This window comes from Salvelinus sp. IW2-2015, linkage group LG35 (genome assembly GCF_002910315.2).
Source record: "Salvelinus sp. IW2-2015 linkage group LG35, ASM291031v2, whole genome shotgun sequence".
Lineage (NCBI taxonomy): Eukaryota > Metazoa > Chordata > Actinopteri > Salmoniformes > Salmonidae > Salvelinus > Salvelinus sp. IW2-2015.
The window spans coordinates 4654204-4665110 of record NC_036874.1 but is presented as its reverse complement, the minus strand read 5'-3'; the positions used below and the strand labels follow the sequence as shown (position 1 = coordinate 4665110).

Below are 10907 nucleotides of genomic sequence, written 5' to 3'. Positions count from 1 at the left end.
TCCCAGGTAGGTAACCATCCCCTGACTGGCAACATTCATCCCTCATCTCTTCACTTTGATAGTTAGCTGATGTGTGTGTTGAGCTTTCAGGCACAAAATGGTTCCTTGAGCACCTGGGATGAGTTCATCAGGCACAAAACGTGCTGGACTTGTCAAAACAACCTGGACTTGTCCAATTAGAAACACTTTTTTTGTGTAAGTTTTTGCACAGTCCCCTGGACACGGCCCTGGTGGATAAAGAACACGCTGTATAAACCCAATCCATCTCCTCCATCCACCAGGTGAAGCGGGTGGTGTGGAGCCACCAGAACCAGAGTCGCATGCTGAAGTGGAGCTCCTCTGCCCCGGGTCGCCTCAGCACCGAGGTCCCCCTGTCCCCCACCCAGGACACGGCTGGGAACTACACCTGCACCATGCTACTGCGGAACGGACAGGCGGTCAAGGCTGTTTACACCGTCAAACTGCCCCCGAAAGGTGGAGAGAACCAAACAGTCCAACTTGGGTCTTTAGATATAGATCTAAGATCAGCTTACCCTCTCCTAATGCTAACCATAATCAGTAATGCTAAAAATGCTAAACTTTTCTCAGGTCAGTGTCAACTAACTGTACCTAGCAGGACCAACAGTAGATATATAGGCCTACATGTTTGTCCAAATAAGTCCCTTTACAATGCTTCCTTTCCTTCTTGCTATCATCTTATCCTTTCTTCCTCGCACCTACCCAGTCAGTTCCAGGGGCGGTCTGGGCCGATGTGTTAGAAATGTCAGGGCCGATTTCTGGTCCCAGTCCGCCCCTAGTCAGTTCCCATCAGTGATTCTCATCAGTGATTAACAGAAGGGGAAAGTATATTTAAACCACTCAGTGTCACGTTCCTGACCTGTTTTCTCTTGTTTTGTATGTGTTTAGTTGGTCAGGGCGTGAGTTGGGGTGGGCATTCTATGTTATGTGTTTCTATGTTGGTTTAAATGGGTTGCCTGATATGGTTCTCAATTAGAGGCAGATGGAACCATACAAACAGAGAAGTTGTAAAACCAGGAAGTTATGTAACTCATCTGTTTGTATGTTTCCACTTGAGAGCTTTAAATATACTTTGCTCTTTAACACCATTATAGCCAACACCACTGTAATCATTATGACCAAATAGGCACTCATCCAAGTTCATGTTTACTGAACATGAACCTCCTCTATCAGTGGCCCCCAACACATGGACAAACATACCTGATTCAACTCTTTGAGGGCCTTATGATTAGTTGCCAGGTTGAATCAGGTGTGCTTGTCTGGGGCTACAAATAAAAATGTGTACTGTTGGTGGTACTAGAGGACCGGAGGTGGGAAACACTGCTCTAGATCAGTGGTTCCCAACKTTTTTGGGTTACTGTACCACCAACTGAATTCTGCTCTGCCCGGAGTACCCCTGAAGTACCCCCTCATGTGCATTTTACCAGTAAGCCTATGGTCTTAAAAGTCTTCTCAAGTACCCCCTGTTGATAGACCAAGTACCCCCAGGGGTCCTAGTACCCCTGGTTGGGAACCACTGCTCTAAATCCTAAACACACAAGACATCCCTTCCCAATAGAGAGAAGTGAACAGCAGGCTAGCTCAGCTGCTAATKCGTTAGCTATGTAAACACACCTGCCTGTGTTTATCCCTCTCTCCCTTCGCTCAAGTCCTTCAGAGCTGGATATGTGCCCACTCCATCCTCATCTCGTTATCTCCAGGGCCCTGTTGTGAGCTAACCAATCAGCCCAGAAATTGAATAGGCAGGATTAATTCTAAATTCCAATTCTAAATTCCACATAAACTTTAAATGTTCCACGATATGGTAGTCAGAATATCAAGAATTGTACACATATAGAAGACAAAGAAAGACACTGAATTCTGCGTGAGGATGTGCCAAGTATTGACTGAAGAAAACTTCCACATGACACCCAATATGGTCCCATGTCTGATCCAGCCACACACCACAGAGCATTGCTTTGAATGGGAGTCTAATTGTCTGCTTCACCTATTCTATTCTACTCCATTCTATCCTATTCTACATCCTTAACCCTTTGTTCTGTTGCTTATCACAGCCACACAGGTTGACCTGAAGTTGCTCTACAACCACTATAAAATGCTTCACAGAGCACTGACCTTGTAGCCCCGCCTGCCTGCCTGCCTGCCTGCCTGCCTGCCTGCCTGCCTGCCTGCCTGCCTGCCTGCCTGCCTGCCTGCCTGCCTGCCTGCCTGCCTGCCTGCCTGCCTGCTTGCCTGCCTGCCTGCCCGTGTGCCTGCCTGGCTGAGTGACAGACTGGTTATGGCTTCTGTCCCAACGGAGGTAATGGGTTGTCACTGTCATCACCACCAGACCCGCCTGGGTTCAAATAGTATTTGTTTCCCTGTCTCTCTGTGTCTGTCTGTGTCACTCTCTCTCTCTCTTTCTCTCTCTCCCTCTCTTCACACCCCCACACTTCTTCAGATGATAAGGTAAATGGTGAGGGAGGACACCAGGACAGCTCTCTGGAATGTATTCACATTCATTGTATCTGAGGAAGCACACACAGACACAGAATGATCTGACAGTTGAATGAATCTCCTAATGAAGATGAGCTCACTACCAATACCCCCATACATCACTGATACCGAGGAGCCATGATGATGACACACAACAAAGCAATGTTTTAACAAGAGTAATGGATATGCAAAGGGAAGTGTTGCATTTAGAATGAGCTCTTGTTTGTGAGGGCTGATTGAACATTGTATTGTGGTCTTGTTGTCCCATTTACTCTCTTATTGGGATGTGGGAGAGAAGAGAGGAGATGGGAGGTAGGGAAGAGAGAGAGCGAGATGGGAGGTAGGGAAGAGAGAGAGCGAGATGGGAGGAAATAATAGAGGAACAGAGGGGAGCAGAGAGGAAAAGAGGGAGGGATGGATGATAGACCCACCTAAGAAAATAATATAGTATACTATGGTATAAATACTGTAGTATTACTATATTTATATATTATAGTATTCACTGTAGTGTTTTTGCAGACATTACCGTAGTATCTACTAAGTGTTTTTAAAAAAATCTTTGACGAAGAGGTGGGTGCTTTCCCCTTGAGGAAACCCACTGGACAAATACTATAAGAGGAAATGTTCCATAACCTGTAGGACTGTAATATGAATGGATTGTTCAATGCTTCTGCTCTTTTCTATAACCTGTAGGGAACACAATATATAGTCTATACTTGGCATGTAGGTTTCTCACTCATGGGTGGCACAATTTWAATTTWAATTTTATTGATCCTTTATTTAACTAGGCAAGCCAGTTAAGAACAAATTCTTATGTACAATGCCGGCCTAGGAACAGTGGGTTAACTGCCTTGTTCAAGGGCAAAACGACAGATTTTTACCTTGTCAGCTCAGGGATTCGATCTAGCAACCTTTCAGTTACTAGTCCAACGCTCTAACCACTAGGCTACCTGCAACCACAAATTGGGATATGGGGGATGGGAATGGGTGGGGTAAATGCAAATTGAATAAAAAAATGATAGTTTTTGTGGATGAAACTGTAGTGTCGTGTCTCTGGCTTGTCATTAAATGTGAAGACTGTTATTTTATCAAATCAATTCTCTGTAATTATTATTATTATCATCAGTTCTCATTTCAATCGTCATAAAAATCTTGGCTATCTGCACAAATCCAGCCTTTACTATGAATCATCCATACACCAATTGGCTCAATTATTTATTTCCTAACTAATTAAACAATTACAGAATATACAATACATAATATTATTATACAGTGAATATCGTCCCTAGTAGACTTAACAAAAACTGTTTGGTTATAACATGATAGATTCAGAGACAAGAGAAGGGGTTTTTTGGAAGGAAGACTAAGGAACATGGGTCTCTATCGGACCTGGGAAGCTATTCTCACATAAATACATATGCCACTAACGATCGCTCATTAGGAAAAGTATTGCATTGTATTTACGTGAAGCTGGCTTCGATAGTTGAGCTGGTGATGTGAGGCTCTGGTTTGCCCAGTCGATGTTGCCATTGTCCTTTGTAGATTCTTCCGGGTTGTTGTGTGAGAGATTCACGTGGTCTGAGAGGTTCATCTCACTCTGGAGATTCGTCCTCGTCGGTCAGTGTTCTCATACTAGATTTGCGCATATGTTCAGCTGCAATCTGATATATGCTAGTTTAGTATGCACTTCTTCTTTAGGTGATCAATAGTTCAGAGTTCATATCAATTCACGTGTGGAGCAAGCTCTCACGTTTCTTGGTCTGTAGAGTTGAAATTAGAATTAGTACTTTTCAACGTGGGGGACAAGTCCTGCCGTTATTTGGAATTGAGTTCCACAGAGGCTTTTATTCAAGAGTGGAAAGGGTTGGTTCATCATTTCCAACCAATCGTTATTCATTTGGGTGTTGCTACTGACTTAGTTAAACTTTACATGGGTGGCCAATTCTCTCATTTTAAAGGTTAACATCACATTACATCATTTTGCAAATAGTTGAATCTTTTACTCATTAATTTTATACAAGAATTAGATGCAAGCCTCGTAACTGAGGAACCTGTATAAACAGAGTTAGGGTAATGTGGCTGTATTGTCTTTCATGAGGTCACAAACATGAAACGAAATGGACCGGTTCGTAGTTGGCTTCTCCACCGACCGTTTACACATTCTCCAAAATATGAATATTGTTCAATTCTCAAATTCTGGGATATAGTAGAATTTGGCAGGAGAGTTCCTTTGTTCTACTGTGACCCTCTTTCTCCCATACTGCATGGTCAGGGAGACAAGAGTCTCTGCAAGGCATTTATGACGTAGTTGTAAAATCATAAAAACTGCCACTCCCCTCCTAACAGGAGAGTGGGGGTTGTTCACATCTCTGCTAGTCAATTCACTGAAAGGGCTAGCGTCATGACAGTAGTATTCTACACAGTATTATATAGTAAGTACTACACATGATCAAGTGATACTACAGTGTGTAGTATATTATTTGACAGTATACTACAGTTTACTTCAGAATGTTATAGTAAGCACTACATGATTGAGTGGATACTACAGTATGTACTATAGTATTCTACAGTATACTACAAAATTATATAGTAAGCACTACAGCGTGTAGTATAGTATTCTACAGTATACTACATTATTATAATGTAAGAAATACACGATTGAGGGATACTACAGTGTGTAGTATAGCATTCTATAGTATACTACACATTTCTATAGTAAGTACTACACATGATCAAAGAACACTACAGTGTGGAGTACAGTATACTACAATATTCTATAGTCAGAAGTACACGGTCGAGGGATACTACAGTGTGGAGTATAGTATTTTTTCATGTGGGGAAGTGTGTAGGGAAAGGAAATTAGAGGAGAGCAGAGAGGAAGGAAGGGAGGCAAGGTGCACCCAGGCCATTGAGGAGTGATGGAATTTACGCCTCACCTCGCTGCACCCAATTACCATAATTCATGCAGTGTTAAAGAGGCTGGCATTGAGAACAGAGCAGGTCAAACTGGCCCGGGGGTCAGCTCCCTGCCACCACACTTTTCCATTAAGGACCCCAACACACACACACACACACACACACACACACACAAACACACACACACCAACACCACCCCCACCAATCAATTACACCTCACACAGCAATTCATGATTGATTCATTTGGAGCACCATGTATAAGTGATGACAGCAAGGCAAGGTGAAGGCCTGTAGAGGAAACTTCTACGAAACAAACTTCTGGACGTTTTTTGGAATTTGTAACTTGATGATGTAGTACAAATGAAACATGCGTGCTATCGAATGTATTTATTTTTATCCAGAAAGACTTGCAACCTCACAATAGAATCATCATAAATTAGCAATATATAAGTAACAGTAACATGTTAGTAATGGTCACATCGCTGGTATACAAATTAAGAGATATATATATAAATGAAGATATACACTGGTGACATCAAAGTCTCTCTTATATTCTGGATGCTTGTGAGCAGGTAGTTGTCACTGTGGTAACTGACACCTCCCAAACAGCTCCCATGTCTCCCTGTGGCTATTTGCATGAATGATGTCACCTCACCTCACCATGCAAACACACCAGACTACTGTAATCATGTCGCGTGTGGCGCTTTGTRAGTCTACAAATGGCTAATTTGAATACCATGAGCTAATCACATGGTTATGTCATGTAATAATTCCGTGTCTCCCCTCCCAACCTTCTCTTTCATCGTTCTATTTCATCCAGAGTACTGTATGGAGTGTGACACAGGATTTAAACTGAGTGTCTTGCCATGATAAGGAGTTAGACATATAGCAATTAGCTTCAGTGATCTTGGAGGAATTTTAACATACTCACATTGACTCACCCTCCCATCTTGTCTCTCGCTATTTCGATAGGACCTCTCTGGAGCTAAACCAGGGATCAGGCCTGCCCCCTGCTGGGAATGAGACCATACTGTTCACTAATCATTAATGTACAAGTGTTCAATTCATACAACACTCATTAACTTATTCTCTTTTTCTCTTTCTCACATCTTTCTGTCCTCTTCTCTCAGAGAACACAGAGAGCCCTACTTCTATCTCTCCTCCTCACCCAGAGAGCAACAGTGCCTCGCTCCTTCCCTCCCTCCTCTCTGCTTTATTACTCCTGGTGCCCCTGGTTGCCGCGGTTGCTGGTGTGTTGCTATGGAGACAGAAAGACATTTCTCGCCGCGGTGAGTCTTCCGGCGTTTTCTTTTTTGACATCCCTACCTCCTTCGTGTTCTCTCCATCTCTGGACCTGTCAAGTCCAGTGAGTGATCTGGGGCATGACATATTATGAAGTTACGATGCAATGATCTGGCACGCGCATGATTGTATGTAGTGCCTGTACGATGAATGGCTGGAGTGCTGCTGTTGGTGTCGTGTGTGTGTGTGTGTTGTGTGTGTGTGTGTGTGTGTGTGTGTGTGTGTGTGTGTGTGTGTGTGTGTGTGTGTGTGTGTGTGTGTGTGTGTGTGTGTGTGTGTGTGTGTGTGTGTGTGTGTGTGTGTGTGTGTGTGTGTGGTGTGCATATATATATGTTTCTCACAGGTATTGAACAGTCTCTCTCCCACTACTCTGGGAAGTGGAGAATATCTATGAGAATCCTGAGGATGTCAGACAGGTGATGGATTCATGCCTTCTCTGTATCTCAATACCCTCTGATGAATCTCTGTTCTCTCTCTCCTCTCTCTTCCTCCTTCTGTTCCCCACCATTTAATTTCCTGTTCTCTGGCCCTCTGTTTCTGTCTCTTTCTTTCTCTCTTTTTTCCTTTGTTTTCCCGCTTCTTCTTCTTTACCCCTCATGTCTCCCTGTCTCCCCTTTCTTCTATATTTCTCTACCCCCTCTATTCTTTCTCCTCTCTCTCTCTCTCTCTCTCTCTCTCTACTCTCTCTCTCTCTCTCTCTCTCTCCTCTCTCTCTCTCTCTCTCTCTCTCTCTCTCTCTCTCTCCTCTCTCTCTCTCTCTCCTCTCTATCTACTCTCTCTCTCTCTTCCTCTCTCTCTTCTCTCTCTTCTCTCTCTCGTCTCCTCTCTCTCTCTCTCTCTCTGTGTGGTTATTGAACACTGTTTTTTCCTCTCCTCCTCTCTCCGTATAGACTTCTCCCCAGGGTTCAGTGTGGTTATTAAACACTGTTTTCTCTCCTCTCTCCCTATAGACTACTCCCCAGAGTTCAGTATACATGGTGAGTTATTGTGTTCTGTTCTCAGCATCACAGACACAGAAGCGTTCCCCTGAGTCTGATTGGGGAGGTGAGGTTGTAGTGGCCTCCCTTGCTAGTCTGTCCTCAGTGTGTGTGTGTGTGTGCGCATGTGCGTGTATGGGTGTGTGTGTGTGTGTTTCTCCCTCTTCTGTCAGCAGATATGTCTCCCCCTTCAGTCCTGTGGTTCAGAAAAACCTGTCAGTTCTTAACTGTCAACCTTACATAAGTGATATTAACAAATCAATCGCATCCCACCCAGGAGGATGCCTTTAAATGTAATCTCCTCTCCCTCCTTCTTGTCTCTCTCTCCCTTCCTCCCCTTCACCCCCTTCTCCCCCTCTCTCTCCTTTCTCATTCTACAATGCCTTTGTCTTTCTCTTCTTCTCCTCCCCTCCTATCTCTTGCTGTACTATGCCCTTCTCCCTTCTCTTGCCCTCCCTCCCTCCCACCACTTCTCTCTCTCTCCTCTTCTTCTCCTCTTCTTCTCAGGACCTGAAGCCCAGAGGGGAGAATGATGTCTATGAGGAATTGGATCGGTAAGAATTAAATAGCCCTGGGTCATGTGTGGTGTTTGTGTGTGCATTTCTGTCACAATTTCCCATCTGCCCTTCACAGGCCCTCTCACCCCCATCAACTCTGAACATCACTATGACACTGTCAACCTGGCYCTGCACGTCGGTAACATAATGTCACATAATGCACTGACAGTGAAGTGTGTGTGTGTGGTTTTGGGTGTGACGTGCAGAACGTCATGGATGGGTACATARGTTTGTGTGTGTGTACCTGTGTGTGTCTGTGTTGTTTAAGAGCGTGTTCTTTTTTCAGATACGAATCATGCAGCCTTCTGGAGACCTCCACATCTCAGGATTTATCAGCAAAAGCTTGAAGCAATATTATCTCTCCTCTGTTCAGTATATGGACAGTTACAGTGCCTTGATTTTTTCCACATTGTGTTGTGTTACAGCCTGAATTTAAATGGATTACATTGAGATTTTATGTCACTAGCCAACACACAATACCCCATAATGTCAAAGTGGAATTAATAAAAATGAAAAGCTGAAATGTCTTGAGTCAATAAGTATTCAACCCCTTTGTTATGGCAAGCCTGAATAAGTTCAGGAGTAACAATGTGCTTAACAAGTCACATAGCAAGTTGCATGGACTCAGTCTGTGTGCAATAATAGTGTTTAACATGAGTTTTGAATGACTACATCGTCTCTGTACCCCACATACACAAGTATCTGTAACGTCCCTCAGTCGAGCAGTGAATTTCAAACACAGATTCAACCACAAAGACCATGGATGTTTTCCTATGCCTCGCAAAGAAAGGCACCTATTGGTAGATGGGTAAAAGAAAAAGAAAAAAGCAGGCATTGAATATCCGTTTGAGGATGGTGAAATTCTTAATTACACTTTGGATGGTGTATCAATACACCCAGTCATTTCAAAGATACAGGCGTCCTTCCTAACTCAGTTGCCGGAGAGGAAAGTGGCAATAGAAATTTACTTTATGTCCTGAATACAAAGCGTTATGTTTGGGGCAAACACAACACATCACTGAGTACCACTCTTCATTGTGGTGGTTGCATCATGTTATGAGTATGCTTCTCATCGGCAAGGTCTAGGGAGTTTTTTTAGATAAAAATAAATGTAATAACCTCCCGAGTGGCGCAGCGGTCTAAGGCACTACATCTCAGTGCTAGAGGCATCACTACAGATCCGGGTTGGGTCCCAGGCTGTATCGAGGGGCCGGGCGAGACCGGAAGACCATAAGGTGGCGCACAGTTGTCCCAGCATCGTCCGGGTAAGGGGAGGGTTTGACCGGCCGGGATGTCCTTGTCCCATCGCGCTCTAGTGACTCCTGTGGTGTGCTGGGTGCATGCACGCTGACACGATCTCCAGTTGGACGGTGTTTCCTCCGACACATTGGTGCAGCTGGCTTCCAGTTAAGTGAGCACTGTGTCAAGTAGGAGTACGGCTTGGAAGGGTCGTGTTTCCTCTCTCCTGAGTCTGTACGGGAGTTGCAGCGATGGGACAAGACTGTAACTACCAATTGGAAATCACAAAATTGGGGATAAAAAGGAGTAAAAAAAAGTACAAAAATGTATAATATATATACAGTCAAAAGTTAAAACACACCTAATCATTCAAGGGTTTTTCTTTTTTTTAAACTATTTTCTACATTGTAGAATAATAGTAAAGACATCAAAACTATGAAATAACACATATGGAATCATGTATTCACCAAAATAGTGTTAAACAAATCAAAATATATTTTAGATTTTAGATTCTTCAAAGTAGCCACCCTTTGCCTTGATGACAGCTTTGCACACTCTTGGCATTCTCTCAACCTGCTTCATGAGGAATGTTTTTCCAACAGTCTTGAAAGAGTTCCCACATATGCTGAGTACTTATTGGCTGCTTTTCCTTCACTCTGCAGTCCAACTCATCCCAAACCATCTCAAGTGGTGATTGTGGAGGCCAGGTCATCTGATTCAGCACTCCATCACTCTCCTTCTCGTTCAAATAGCCCTTACACAGCCTGGAGGTGTGTTTTGGGTCATTGTCCTGTTGAAAACAAATGATAGTCCCACTAAGTGCAAACCAGATGGGATGGCGTATCACTGCAGAATGCTGTGGTAGCCACGCTGGTTAAGTGTGCCTTGAATTCTATATAAATCACTGACAGTGTCACCAACAAAGCACACCCACACTATCACACCTCCTCCTCCATGCTTCACGGTGGGAACCACACATGCGGAGATCATCTGTTCACCTACTCTGCGTCTCACAAAGACACAGCGGCTGGAACCAAAAATCTCAAATTTGGACAGATTTCCACCGGTATAATGTCCATTGCTTGTGTTTCTTGGTCCAAGCAAGTCTCTTCTTCTTATTTGTGTCCTTTAGTAATGGTTTCTTTGCAGCAATTCGACCATGAAGACCTGATTGACGCAGTCTCCTCTGAACAGTTGATGTTGAGATGTGTCTGTTACTTGAACTCTGAAGAATTTATTTGGGCTGCAATTTCTGAGGCTGGTAACTCTAATGAACTTATCCTCTGCAGCAGAGGTAAATCTGGGTCTTCCTTTCCTGTGATGGTCCTCATGAGAGACAGTTTCAATATAGCGCTTGATGGTTGTTACGACTGCTCTTGAAGAAACTTTCAAAGTTCTTTAAATTTCCCGCATTGACTGACCT

At 43.6% G+C, this 10907-nt stretch overlaps 1 pseudogene; it reads left to right on the top strand.

Annotated features, from left to right (window-relative positions):
• The window catches only part of LOC111958637 (uncharacterized), a 12780-nt pseudogene extending 4018 nt beyond the window's left edge, over positions 1-8762 (top strand).
• Positions 8763-10907: the final 2145 nt, after the last annotated feature.